General features: G+C 45.0%; 1 protein-coding gene across 5 annotated transcripts in view; it reads right to left on the bottom strand.

Annotated features, from left to right (window-relative positions):
* Positions 1-5,064, bottom strand: part of LOC101856134 (SID1 transmembrane family member 2) — a 71,569-nt gene that overhangs the window by 65,638 nt on the left and 867 nt on the right. The gene's annotated exons all lie outside the window — the stretch shown is intronic.

Genomic DNA, 5,064 nt, shown 5'->3' with positions numbered 1-5,064 from the left:
TCTCCAGAGAGCTAAGATCACTCTAAACGACAAGTGTGAATTTTCACAGCCATCAATCAAGTTTCTCGGGCACATTGTGAACAACACAGGCCTCAAAGTAGATCCAGCAAAAGTGGACGCCATTCGAAAGTTTCCTCAGCCCAAGAACGTCACTGAGTTACAACGCTTTCTGGGCATGGTGAACCAGATGGCAAAATTTTCTCCTAACTTGGCTACTGCAACTGAACCTCTGCGAGCATTGCTCAAAAAAGACTCATTGTGGACCTGGGGAGAACATCAAGAGGCATCTTTTCAATGTACCAAAGATGGCCTCACCACAACACCAATACTGGCACACTATTCGCCTGACCGTGAGACTATCGTTGCTGCAGATGCTTCCATGTCTGGCCTCGTGGCAGTACTTCTACAAATACAAGATGATGGTTCTCGCAGACCTGTCAGCTACATCTCACGAGCTCTGACATATGCAGAAAAGAATTACGCAGCCATCGAGAAGGAAGCCCTAGCAGCAACATGGGCATCAGAACGCTTCAGTGAATACATCCTTGGAAAGCAGTATACGCTGGAGACTGATCACAAACCCTTGGTCCCTCTCCTCTCTACCAAGGAACTCCACAAAATGAAACCAAGGATCCAACGATTCCGTCTGAGGCTGATGCGATTTTCACCAAATGTGCTGCATGTTTCAGGAAAGCATCAGATCACTGCGGACCTAGACGGTCATATAATCAGGCCACCTGCGCGCTACTGACCTAGATTCCTTGTGGGCTTACACACCCGTGTAGTAAGCCCACAACCTTGTAGATCATTAGTAGTAGTGATAAGCCTACGCAGGGTGCGGCGGTCAGTTTGAATTGTTGTTTTCTCATGCTTTGACACTGGATTATTTCTGCCTAATGCAGTTTGCTTTTCAAGTCATCTGGATTATGTGAATATTTTCTACATCATTGTGTGTGTTGAGGAACAGAGGTGGTGACTAATTAATTAATTAATTAAGATTGACCAACAGTCTTGAGATCGCAAATTTGAAGTGCTGTTTGGCTGCACTGTAGGCCTACTGTTCATTTTCAGATTCTTCATCGCCATCGTACTCAGTGAATGCCTGGATTCTTTTAGTTGAGGCCTAATGCAGGTTTTTTTTTCAAATCATCTGGATTGTGTGAATATCAAATCTCTTCCATCAGTGTACGTGTTTAGATTAAACCTACAGTGAAGTTTTGACCGTGCAAGTTTAATTCATATCTGTCTAAATCCATTCTAAAATCCATGTCTACACAGTGGAGCCTGCCCCCCCCCCCCCCCTCCTGACTGATCCGCACACTCTTCACTGACTTAGAGCCTCTCTATGCAAACAACCACTAAAAACGAACTCTCCATCCTATCCCTAGATCTGCTTTTAGATTTAGATTAGTTTGTAACACAAACAATAGACTAAAAGGACCATGTAGATATAAATCTATATATCTAGACTCTGAGCGTCTAGGGGCCCACCCTTGCCCTTGTTAGGTAGGGAAAAGTATACGGATCATAATTATGGGGGAGCTCCTTTGTGTTTTTCCCGACCTGCTTTGTAATATCTGCTGTTCTTTCACAGTGCTTACATGCTTCTCTTCTAGGCCTATTTATTGCTTTCATCATGTGTTGTTATGACTCTGTTGGACTGTGACTGACACCTTCAAAATAAACTGAAGGAATAAGAACAACAATGGGAAGAAAATGTTCTGGCTATGACAGTCAGAAAGGTGCAGAAAAAGTGACCTTGTATGGATTTCCTTCGGATGAAACAGAATGTCGGGCATGGACTGCTAGCTTACCAAACATTTTATCCTGTGAAAAGGTGTCAAAACATATCAGTGTGTGCCCTCCATTTCCGTAAAACTCTAACTCAACTCAAGTCAACTTTCTGTCTTTCCATCGCTTTTGTCTGTCTAGAACTAAACCATTGAGAGAGAGAGAGAGAGAGAGAGAGAGAGAGAGAGAGAGAGAGAGAGAAAGAGAGAAAAGGGGAGAGAGAGAGGGGGGGGAGAGATTGAGAGGGAGAGAGAGAGAGAGAGAGAGAGAGAGAGAGAGAGAGAGAGAGAGAGAGAGAGAGAGAGAGGAGGGAGAGATTGAGAGGGAGAGAGAGAGAGGAGGGAGAGATTGAGAGGGAGAGAGAGAGAGAGAGGGGGGGGGGAGAAAGAGACCGCCAAGCCGTGGCCGTTGTAATCATTATTATCATTACGAAGGTCACTGCTTGCTGTGGGCCGAAGCCTGAGCGGCCGGTGTGTCAGCCCACAAGCAAGGTGTGTAGTTCTTGGGCTGCGCTGCCTGATTTATGATCGCCTAGCTGCGGACGCACTTTCTCGTGCTCCGACAAATCTGCCCTCAGATGCTGAAGCACTCTTCGTTGACGAAGTGGCAGACTTCGCTCAACAGGCTATTGACAGCCTCCCTGCTTCACCACAGAGAATTCAAAATATCATCTCACAGCAGAAGAGCGACCCAGAAACGTCGGAAGTCCGGACATACTGTACCAGAGGCTGGCCAGCATACATGCCTGAAAATCCACTTCTGAAACAGTACTGGACTAATCGTCACCATATCAGCATTGTGGATGATATCCTTTTGTTTGACGATCGTCTCGTCATTCCACGGGATTTGAGAATGGACATTCTCAGTCGACTCCACGAAAGCCATCTTGGCATCACGAAGTGCCGAGCTCTAGCTCAAACTTCAGTCTGGTGGCCCAACATCACCAGTCAGATCGAGGACATGGTGAAGAAGTGCAACACTTGTGCAAAACTTCGACCTGTCCAGAAGGAATCTCTGCTCCCTTCCTCGTTTCCAGACCGACCTTGGTCTCGATTGGCCATGGATCTGTTTGACCTGAAAGGTCAGACCTACGTCGTCGTGGTCGACTATTACTCTCGTTGGGTAGAGCTACGCTTACTCGAACAGCTCAACAGCGTATTCGTTATCAATAAACTCAAGTCCATCTTTGCCACTCATGGCATCCCAGAGACAATCGTGTCCGACAATGGCCCTCAATTTTCAAGCGCCAGCTTCCAAGCTTTTGCAAAAGAGTTTGGTTTCATTCACGTCACCAGCTCTCCGAGATATCCTCAAAGCAATGGAGAGGCAGAAAGAGCAGTGCAAACAGTGAAGCTTCTCCTCAAGAAAGCCAACGACCCGTACACTGCCCTCCTGCTATACCGGGCTACTCCTTTACAAAACGGGTATGCCCCAAGTGAGCTCCTCATGGGAAGGAAACTCCAAACCAAAGTTCCCATTATGCAGGACAACTTACACCCAAGTTATGTTGATCTACCCTCTATTCGTCAAAGGGAGGAGAAGAGGAAAGAGATCATGCGTTTGCAATACAACAAGAGACACGGTGTCAAATCTCTTCCAGAACTTTGCCCCGGTGATTCTGTCCACATTCGAGACCTAGGCCGACCGGGCATCGTTAACAACAGACACCCCAATCCGCGCTCCTACACAGTGACCACTGAAAAAGGGAGCGCCGTCCGCCGCAACAGAAGTCATCTCGTGGCTACCCCAGAGCCTACTACAACACAAGAGCCCGGAGACAACACACCGTCTTCGACACGGCAACCTGATACCCCAAGCCCTGCTCGGGAGTCAGCGCAAACGCCGGCGGCCCTAGCGCAGACACCACGGGTCAGCCGTTACGGCAGAAAAATCAGAGTACCAACGAGACTAGACCTGTGACCCAGTGACTGTGTGACCTATATTTAGCTCTGTGCTTTAAATTCTAATCTAAGTCTCAAGAACTCTTTAATTAAGTGTTGTAAACAAGTGAAACTTATAGAGATCTATTAAAATAGATGATTAAGTACTGGGACAATAACTTCGGGGGGAGATATGGAATAATGTACATCACACAACTCTTCTGTTATAACTGTTAGGTACGTATCGGGATTTAGACAGTACCTTTCTTCTACTCAGTAGTCACTTTTCGGTTACAATGTACTAGAAGACTATAATAAAACCAAAGAGCCTTTTCAGACGTGCGTTTCTTCACTCTCTCTATATCTGTTTGTACCCACAAACCGAACAATATTACAGCCCACGGCTAAATTAAATGTTGACAGCAGGCTAAATTCTTGGATTTCAATATTTTAGATAATTGAGATAGGTTACAAAAGAATCCTACTATCATCGGCAGTTTGGTGGGAATACAAAGACGAAAATACTGTGCAGAACTAGAAATAACAATGGTGTCTCTTGTGCCATTATTGAATGCACAAACCCGCGTAAGAAATTGCAGCTGTCATATTATTGAAGTATTTAGTACGAGTAAACACATTTATAGCTTGCCAACTTCCATCTGTTCATCTAAAAAAACAAAGCAATTCAAGTCTGTTCCTGAGTTATAAAAAAAATTCTAGTTCATTTCTTAGTTTACCAATAGGCATGACATAACTTTATATGACACTCCTCAAATGGACCAGCAACCAAACATTTTTTTTTCTTGAACTAAAAATCCTGATCCAGTAAACTTTCTCTGCAAATTGTGCATTGCATTAAACACCACCCCTAGGTTGCACACCAGGATCAGCACAATATGAATGATTTACAATACCCTAGCCTACAAATTGATCATTTTGAGAAAATAACTATACGGAATTTGTTACCCTTCATAAAAACCCTGACATCACCCACAGAACACCATCTACACGCACCTATAATAAGTCAGTATATGTACGGTATTGTGTTTGCACGTACAGTTCATGACACCACCACTACCACCACCAATTACAGTAACAACAACATTAACAGCAACATCAACAACAACAACGTATTCAAACTAGTGAGCTCAACGCTTCATACTCTATGGAAACTTATTTATAAGCGTGGCCAGGGACGCAGTAGCGTGGCGGTGCAGGTTCTATACCTCTCCAAAAAGGCCGGTCGACAGCGCCGTGGAGTGGGCACAAGCAGCCGCCATTCGTTTACGTGGATGACGTCATAACCACGCACTTCTGGTAATATTTACAACCTCTTTGGCACGGCTAATTCCTGGAATACTCATGTCGAAACCAGTCACAACGGAATCTTCCT

Source organism: Aplysia californica, unplaced genomic scaffold (genome assembly GCF_000002075.1).
Source record: "Aplysia californica isolate F4 #8 unplaced genomic scaffold, AplCal3.0 scaffold00817, whole genome shotgun sequence".
Taxonomy (NCBI): Eukaryota; Metazoa; Mollusca; class Gastropoda; order Aplysiida; family Aplysiidae; genus Aplysia; species Aplysia californica.
This window is presented reverse-complemented; position numbering and strand designations above follow the sequence as displayed.